Genomic DNA, 10,715 nt, shown 5'->3' with positions numbered 1-10,715 from the left:
TTCAAAGGGAGAAATTCAGGATCAGTTGAAGAGGTTTAATTTCATTTAGTTTGAATTAAATCCCAAATTTAATCAGTTCTTATCAGGTTGCAGTTGTGTTTTTTTTATAGCTACAGTATGCAGTGGAAACACTGGACTAATTAGAGTATACTTTTCATAATCTTCTGCACTTGACATGAAATCACGACCAAAATAAATATGCACTCAATTAAAATATACAAGTCACTACTGTCTCAGTCTTTTTTTTTCTTTTTCTATTTTTTTTTAACTTAACAGAAGATAGTTAATTTAATTCCATCAGATTATGCAGCAGGCCTGTCTGAGCCTGGTCCTGTCCAGTGTTGCCATATTTGCTTATTATAAGGGACTTTGGAGCTTGTTTTTCTCTAAAGTAGCTTTTGTAGTTGATATTGGCAGTTCATGTCAAGGACCCCCAAAATAATATGTATTTGGCCATGGATCCCACATCCCAAAATCTGGCCTGGGCCATGGCTCAGTGGTCCAGGCACCTTGGCTGGTAATCCAGTCTGGCAGTGTACCGCGGGTTCGACTCCCGATCCCGAAGGCCTTTACTGCATGTCTTCCCCCCATTGCAAGCGCACAATTCGTGTCCGGGTAGCTCAGTCGCACAATGATTGATGATTTCGTTCCAAGTGCTATGGTGGCTCATGGTGGCTAAAGTAACGTGGTGGTACACACACACACACACACACACACACACAGTATATATATATATTAGGGCTGTCAAAGTTAACGCACTATTAACTAGTTAACTCACAATCCTTTTAATGGCACTAATTTTTTTTAATGCGCGATTAACGCACTGTGAAGTTTGACAGAATGGTTGAGAGACGCATGCATGTGAATGCAGGCAGTCAGTGAGCCCCGCCTCTCTCTCTCTCCCAGTGAGTCTACACAATTAGAAAACTTAGAAAAAATGTTATTTTGATCAACATGGCCTGTTATCTCTCGTAATGGTACCATTGGCCAACATCAATACAGTTCTTTAGTTTGGGTCTGGAAGGCTAAATCTCATCAAATGGTGGTCCGTGGCTCAAATGCAGAATAAATAATGGGCCTTGATATGAAAAATCTTGAAAACCACTGATTTAAGGTATATTTAGAACGTATACAAAATATGCGATTAATTTGCGATTAATCACAGTTAACTATGGACAATCATGCGATTAATCGAGTTAAATATTTTAATCGATTGACAGCCCTAATATATATATATATATATATTATATACGTTTAATGTGCTCATGTGGCCTATAATATAGTCACTTCTTTGGGGCTTGTTTTCATAGACATGGTTGCTTTTTTTTCTCTCGCAAAATCTGGGAACACTGATCCCAAGTATGATAGACTGTCCTCAGCAGACTGAAGGGACATGATAATAAAGTAATGGGATACTCATGTGGGAATGTGCTCTGTCTGCATCCTATGGAGGAGTATAAAGATCGCTCCCTTGAAGTCACACCTACTTTTACAGAAGTAGGTTATTTATTCATTCTCTCCGACTTCAACTGCAGAGCAGAGGGGCTCAGTGTTTGACTCCATTATGAAGTCCCATGTGTCGCAGCCTGATGGGAGCAGGGTTGCAATGCAATGTGTCTTAGCCCCTAGAGACTAAAGGAAATCATTTATCATTCAAATCATTTATCATCCATAATATCTGTCCGACTCAATTATAAAGTCAGATGTGTGTTACACAGGCATCACAATTGCAATACAATGTGACACGATAGTCCACATTGTTATCATTCATACGTTTGAGAGAGAATTAAAATACATGAACATTTATAGAATAATTAATTCAGGCTGATTTTGTTTCTTTAGATTGACTGGATCTGCACTCGGACACCTTTGATGATGATGAAGTCAAATATTCCCCTCCTTTCTGCTACACACTAAAACAAGGAGACCTTTTGTCTTATCTGCTGAACTATACATTTAGGCTAAAAGCTCCGCTTTTCTGGACATTGTCACAGAGCAAAAGACCAGGTCATTTCAGATTCTGTGGAGAACCAGACCACTCACATTTCCAGATGTTGAGTAGGGGGACTCAATAAAGACTGACTGTGAATGAAGTTAGTGTGGCAATGAGCAACAGAGACCAGTGGAAGCAGCTTGTGTCGCAGATCTCGATGTTGATCACGACTTCATAAATTACGTTTATTCAGTTTTAACTCAGTGTATTCACTGTACACTGGCAGGACATATAAACACAGTTCCCTCCACAGTTCACATCCGAGGCATGGCGCTCATTGCGCATGCGTATACACCTATGTGTGTATTACCGTAAAACGAGTGTCGTGACGTAAAGTAGAACACAAGTTAACACTCGAGGGAACTCGAACGATTCATGATCATAAGCATGACTGATCTCATCACTCTCTTTTTGCATCATTGAAAGGGTCGATCCGCCGCGCAAAGGAGGCGATCACGACCTATTGCCAAAAAGACGCGAAGCCTTTTGGATTGCTCATAAAAGGTCTTAATATAATGATGAGCTGCTATTACATGTCATGTATCTAACCATGTTTTTTTTTATCCAGCATTTTGCCCTATATATATATATATATATATATATATATATATATATACCCTATATTATCATGATTAACATTTAATTGAAGCCGAGACTTATTATCTGTATACTGTCATCATCATTAACATGGTTAAATGATGTGGTACATTTTCCCTTATGAATTTAGACTACCGGTATTTATGATTGATAGTTATCTATCTTTATTCTTATGAGAGCACCTTTCACCTTTGTAGCAACTCATAATGTAATAGCAACTCATAATGTAATAAGGGCTCAAAAAGGCTCCTAATGTAATAAGTTAAATGTAATAAAAACTCATAATGTAATAATCAGCTCATAATGTAATAAAATCATGTGCGCATAACGTAATAACAGATTTTTCAAAAAAAGACATGTTACATTATGAGTTGCCTTAATAGGCAGCTCATAATGTAATAAAAGTTCATAATGTAATAATGGCCCATATTGGTAAGAAAAGTCTTACACTGTCATTGTTATTACCTCTGTTGACAAATGTAGACTTTCATATGGCCCATATAGTCTTACACTTTCATTGTTATTACCTCTGTTGACAAATGTAGACTTTCATATGGCCCATACAAATGTAGACTTTCATATCGTCACCTTATTATACTAATTGCCTAAGTCATTTTTTGCCAATTGTTTTTTTTTTGCCTAAATCACCACCTGGTGATGCTGGCCACCTCTGGTAAAATCACCCGAGCCCTAATGTAAAAGGCCTTCCTGTTACACCCTATTAAAACAATGGCCTATGTCAAGAGGGAGACTTAGGCCATATTATTTTGCCTAATTCATAATAAAATGTGACTTAGGCCATTTTAACACACATTTCAAAATGGGAGTGAATGGGACTGAATGGGAGTGAAAGGGAGGTACTGTTACTATGGGACTGATACTATGGGAGTGAATAGGACTGAATGGGAGTGAATGGGACTGAATGGGAGTGAAAGGGAGGTACTGTTACTATGGGTAACAGTACCCGGCCAGGAGACAACCCACAGAGCCTAGTCCCTCCATGTGCCAGAAGTGTACCTCCCAGCCTTGGCAGAGTAGTTCTGGAGTAGTTCCAACAGATTGTGTGCCCCTGGTTTTTCCCTAGTGGGACTGATTGAGGGTAGCTAGCTACTGGGACGTAAGTCGGGACTTGATCACTCCCTGCTGGGTCGCCTAAGTGATGGGTATGATATTGAGAGACCCGAAACACCGTTGACCTCAGGATACATCACTGAGGATACGTCCCACACACATGCAATGTTTTTTAGTTATAGTTCTTCTATTTATATAGTGACTCATAGGAATAGACTATGTGACAACAAGGTATAGTCTGGTGACCACCGGAGAGACGGGTGACAGCCGGAATGTAGACGGCACCCGGGTGAGCAGTATGGGTTAGTGCCCCAGCCTGTGTCCTCTGTGAGGATGAAGTCCAACAACCCTCGGTGAGGCCTTTGGGAGGGCCATGCAAGCAGCAAGCGGAACCGCAGCACCATGACCCTGCGGAACCATTGCCCACCACTCCTGAATGAACTGTCTGGTGCTGGGACTCTGGTGCAACGCACAGGTCCTCGCTCTACTCCTGGTGAGAGCAGGAGTGGACCTGGTGAGACGTAGGAGGGGCCCGGCCAGGAGACACAGAGCCTAGTCCCTCCATGTGCCAGAAGTGTACCTCCCAGCCCTGGCAGAGTAGTTCTGGAATAGTTCCAACGGATTGTGTGCCCCTGGTTTTTCCCTAGTGGGACTGATTGAGGGTAGCTACTGGGACGTAAATCGGGACTTGATCAACCCCGGCTGGGTCGCCTGAGTGAGGGGTATGATGTTGAGAGACCCGAAACCCTGTTGACCTCAGGATACATCACTGAGGATACGTCACAGGTGCATCCATGCAACGTTTTTTAGTTATGGGACTGATACTATGGGAGTGCATGCGACTGAATGGGAGGTACTGTATGGGACTGATACTATGGGAGTGAATGGGACTGAATGGGAGTGAAAGGGAGGTACTGTTACCATGGGACTGATACTATGGGAGTGAATGGGAGTGAAAGGGAGGTACTGTTACTATGGGACTGATACTATGGGAGTGCATGGGAATGAATGGGAGGTATTGTTACTATGAGACTGATACTATGGGAGTGAATGGGACTGAATGGGAGGGAATGTGACTGAATGGGAGGTACTGTTACTATGGGACTGACACGATAGGAGTGAATGGGACTGAATGGGAGTGAATGGGGTGTACTGTTACTATGTGACTGAATGGGAGTGAATAAAAGTGAATGTGAGTGAATGGGAGTGAATGGGAGGTACTGTTACTATGGGACTGTCACTCCCATTCACTCCCATTCAGAGTGAATGGGAGTGAATGGTAGGTACTGTTACTATGGGACTGTCACTCCCATTCACTCCCATTCAGAGTGAAAGGGAGTGAATGGGAGTGAATGGGACTGAATGGGAGTGAATGGGAGGTACTGTTACTATGGGACTGTCACTCCCATTCAGTCCCATTCACTCCCATAGTATCAGTCCCATAGTAACAGTACCTCCCATTCAGTCCCATTCACTCCCAATCACTCCCATTCAGTCCCATAGTATCAGTCCCATAGTAACAGTACCTCCCATTCACTCCCATTCAGTCCCATAGTAACAGTACCTCTCATTCAGTCCCATTCACTCCAAATTCACTCCCATTCACTCCCATTCACTCCCCTTCAGTGTCAAATGTCTTTGTTCTCTGATATTATTTTAAACAATCTGACCCTAAACCATGGTTTATTAAAAATAATTGGAATAAAACATTTTGCCTAAGTTACTTACTGCAGAAGTAATTTGGCCTAAATAACGTTTATAATTGCCTAAGTTAAAATGGCATGTTCAGATATTGGCCCAAGTCATTTTATCCTTACATGTTACATGATTGACATACACCTTTATTTGTATGGCAATAGTCATACTTTTTCATATTTCTAGTTTAATTAGTTTAATAAGGTGACGATATGAAAGTCTACATTTGTCAACAGAGGTAACTAGAACTGCACTCTGTCGAGTGCATACTTGCTTGTTGCACACTAGTAGGCCATAAATGGCCAACTAGTGCGCAAGCAGAGCGCGCAAGTACTTTCGACCGCTGTAAACTGTTAAATCTCAGTATCTCTGTGAAGGAACGTTTGAAATGTATAATCATTAGGTGTAACTATTTGCTACCTACCTACTTTATGCATGTAAACACCTAGTATTATTAAGTATGGTTCGAGTTTCTATCTATATAAGAAATACAGTTTTATCTTTTTTTCAAAGAAAAAAAAGAAAAATGTGATGATTTTTTTTTTATATAAACTGAATTAAAATATATTATACAGTATAATTATTGTATTACTTATTGTAAATTGTCAATTGTTTGAAATGTATTTCATCTTGGACTATAGTGATATTAATACTAAATCATGATCAGAGTAATATGTGTCTCTAACTTCAATTTCTGTAATAATACTTTCACATTTGTTAAAATATACATGATCTAAAATACTTCCGTAATCTGTAGTTGGATTTGTATTTAATTGTTTAAAGCCTAATCTTGACATGTAGGTCTTTATACTTCTATCTTTCTCAGTATTATGGTCTTCATTGAAATCTCCTATTATCATAATTGCAGAAGTCGGAGATGATAGATACTTTACCATGTTTTCGAGAAATGTGTTTAATTTTGAAAGGTCTGTTTTAGGTGATCTGTACATAAGAATGATATATAGATCTTTATATTTTACATGTATACATACGTGTTCTACTTTTTCTAATATCCTGATTTCATTTTGAATTATTTCAATGGAAATATCTTCTTTTATAGCAAACATAACTCCCCCACCTATATCTTTTTCTCTGTCATTCCTGATTGTAATGTTATTATTTTTCTTTAAGTGTGTTTCAGTAAAAGCTATTAGATCCAACATTTCGAGTTGGGAATCTGAGTTTATATCTTCTAAATGTGTTAGATAACCTCTGACGTTCAATAATCCAATTTTTAATGAATGTTTTAATGGTAATTGAGTTATCTTCCGTATATTTGGATTTTCAAGAGGTGATTGTCGTAATCGTATCGTTTCTCTCTCTACATTCTTATCCACTTTGATCTTTTTAGGATTAAAGTCAAGTATATACGGTATAGATCTTTTATCCTTTTCACTCTACTGAATGCTACATAGGCTTGTCCCGGGTTAAAATGTGAGCCCTTCATAGATACGACAATCTCTTGTATAGTTAAACATTGAACCTTATGAATAGTTAATCCCCAAGCTAATGTCAACGGGAATTGAAACCTATTTGTTGATCCTGTTCTTCTGCCTCCATGGAAAATGATAGCTTCATGTCTGTAGATTGGAACTGCATGATTACTTACGTCATCATTGAGAGCAGTTATAAAATAGCAAATTGTGCCTGATCTGCCTGATATACTATATAGAGTATGTAGTTGTAAGTTGATTAGCGGTATACTGTGGTTACTTTGCGCCAAAAACCGTGACAGCCAACCCGCCATTTTATGCGTATGCAAGAAAAACAGCAAATCTGTGCCTGGTTTGCTGGGACCAGATTACACAAATGACCATATTTCTTACGTCATCATTGAGAGCTAGTCATACAAATACACACCACGTACTCTGGTCCAGGCAGATCAGGCACAATTAGCTATTTTATTTTTACTGGTTATGTATATAGTATACGTATGACTAGCTCTAAATGATGACGTAAGACATACGTATACATATACATATACTATATAGAGTATGTAGTTGTAAGTTGATTAGCGAGCGGTATACTGTGGTTACTTTGCGCCAAAAACTGTGACAGCCAACCCGCCATTTTATGCGTATGCAAGAAAAACAGCAAATCTGTGCCTGGTTTGCTGGGACCAGATTACACAAATGACCATATTTCTTACGTCATCATTGAGAGCTAGTCATACAAATACACACCACGTACTCTGGTCCCAGCAGATCAGGCACAATTAGCTATTTTATTTTTACTGGTTATGTATATAGTATACGTATGACTAGCTCTAAATGATGATGTAAGACATACGTATACATATACATATACTATATAGAGTATGTAGTTGTAAGTTGACTAGCGGTATACTGTGGTTACTTTGCACCAAAAACCGTGACAGCCAACCCGCCATTTTATGTTTATGGAAAAAAACATCAAATCTGTGCCTGTTTTGCTGAGACCAGATTACACAAATGACCATATTTCTTACGTCATCATTGAGAGCTAGTCATACATATACACACCACGTACTCTGGTCCCAGCAGATCAGGCACAATTTGCTATTTTATTTTTACTGATTATGTATATAGTATATATGACTAGCTCTCAATGATGACGTAAGAAATATGGTCATTTGTGTTGCGCTCTGCTTGCGCAAGTAATAACAATGACAGTGTAAGACTATATGGGCCATATGAAAGTCTACATTTGTCAACAGAGGTAATAACAATGACAGTGTAAGACTTTTCTCACCAATATGGGCCATTATTACATTATGAACTTTTATTACATTATGAGCTGCCTATTAAGGCAACTCATAATGTAACAGGTCTTTTTTTGAAAAATCTGTTATTACGTTATGCGCTCATGATTTTATTACATTATGAGCTGATTATTACATTATGAGTTTTTATTACATTTAACTTATTACATTATGAGCCTTTTTGAGCCCTTATTACATTATGAGTTGCTATTACATTATGAGTTGCTACAACTGTAAAAACAGTGATGCCATTTTTTGCTGTGACCCGATTACTCCACCATAGATTATAGACAGCCTATAAAGATGGTCTTTCTCTCTCTCGGTTTGGTTCTAATGATAACCTGACGAAGGTCTAACATACGGAAATGTTGTTTGTTTCCCATTAAAACCTTTTGTGTGGGAGTTTCTTCTTTTTCATTTTATACAAGCACATTGCAATCGTCGCACCTGGAAATGGCGAGGGCTTGTCAGTCTCAAGGGGCAGGCGGGGCCACTGGGCAAATCCACACGGTCACCAGCTGTGAACTATCAGAGCCAACAGCCAATGTATTGTGTCGGTCATCGTGACAGAACAGCCTCAGAATTTTGTATCACATCAATGTTTTTGTCACAATAGTAAACTATTTACAACATTGTGTAGTGTAGTGTGCACAAATACATTGTGTACTAGTGCAGAAACTATTTAGGCGCACTTTGCAAAACAACTCAACAGCACATAATTGTTTGTTTTTGTTGGACGGAAAGAATAGCAATAGGAAAATGCCATTGCCCTGCCCGTTGCATTAAAATATTAAAATAATCAACTAGAAATGCACTATTAACCTATGTCTATTACAACTGCTGTTCTAAATCCTTTAGACCCGTTATTGACCTTATACCAACCTTGAAACATACCTTAGTTACGTCACCATCAACAGCCAATAAGGGACCACCATTCTTACCCCGACATACATACATAATACATACCCGCAACCGATCACCAAACATACCTTAGTTACGTCATCAAGAATGGTGGTCCCTTATTGGCCGGTGGACAACACCGACATATATACATCTTATTGGCTGGTGGACAACGCCGACATACATACTGTACATCTGATTGGCCAGTGGACAACACCGACCAGTACTTGCACGCTCTGCTTGCGCAAGTAATAACTCACATTCACTGAGTCTACGGGGGGATTCTTCTGGCCATCCTTCATCCTGGCAAACTCTAGCTATTAACCACTTAAACCCTTCTGTATATTATATTCAGAAAAACCTCTGCAAAATCAAATCAAATATAGCTCACAACATGTAACGTTGCAACACGTACTCATACTCACACTCACATGATGTGCTACTCTTGCATGGTTTTAGATTTAACTGCATGCATCACTGTTATTATTAGGACACGTGCTACTACCAAACGCAAGTTTTAGAGACGAATAAAACATACTAAAATCATGTTCATCACGATCATTGTTTTTATAAACAACAACCGGGTTTCATGGGGTTTTGAGAAGGCGAACAATGTTCTTGTCCTTGGGCAGGGCGTTCCAAAAGTTAGAACACAATCAGCCAAGACATCAAGCGTTTATACACCTAAAGGTCGCCTTGCCCTTAAACTTCTTTATTGGGCTTTTTATATATCAGTGTAAAAGCTTTGAACATCAACAACAAGTGCAGTGACACGTACTGTGCCACATCCCCTAACCTTGGATCAGGTTGCCTGTTTTGAAACAGACAAACATTTAGGATTTGTTCTGCCAGTGGCTCTGACTGAGACTCACATCAGGATTTCACAACTTGAGTCATTGTGAAAATGACAGTTCCTGGATCAGATTGTTAAGTGATTTGGGTCGGGCCCTGGCTTGACTCCCTCTCCTCATCTGTTTGGAAAACAGCTGCTACTATGTGGTAATGATGGTAGGGACTGCTGCTTAAATATTGCCTCTTCTAATAGTGGGTTCTAGCCCAATAAAGAGTAGGCTTGTGAAAATCTGCAACTTCAATTCATACTTGACCCCAAACCTTGCTGTTAGTCAGACATAGTTACGAGCCAGAAGACAACAGTGGTTGTTTTTTTGCATTAGAAACAAAAACCACCACATTTCTTCCTGTTAGGTCTTTAATAATATTCTTTCTGTGCCACGCTAGGTGGCAGCAGAGTGTAGGTAAACCCTGTCAGGGGGATTCTTCTATTTTTGTTAATTTCCCGTTTCCCAACCTAGAGACCACCGTTGTAACGATTGGCTATTTGCGTTAACCCACGCGGTTTATCTTTCGCCAGAAACTTTAACGTCGGGAGTGATGCAGTACAAAATCACAAATGACATCTGAACCTTGGATGGATGCCGATCACCAAGTACAGCGCTCGTATTTTCAGAGTTATAAGACTTTGAAAATCCTACTTTGACTGGAGGTAATTGGAGGGCGTGTGCAAAGATCCTGGTGCTGGGGGAGACCAATGTTAAAAGCTGATACGGATATTTACGTAGTTGGCACGTCACAAAAAGTAATGGTTGTATCTTCACTTGACATGGTTGAATTGGTGAAAATAAATGCCCTTTACTATGGTTGGTGCGTTTGTAATTAAAACTGTGGCAAGACAGCCACAGTGTGGCAGACCTGTATGTG

Source organism: Protomyctophum parallelum (genome assembly GCF_964188405.1).
Source record: "Protomyctophum parallelum genome assembly, chromosome: 8".
Classification (NCBI taxonomy): Eukaryota; Metazoa; Chordata; class Actinopteri; order Myctophiformes; family Myctophidae; genus Protomyctophum; species Protomyctophum parallelum.
The sequence above is the reverse complement of the archived record's forward strand: the minus strand, read 5'-3'. Positions refer to the sequence as shown.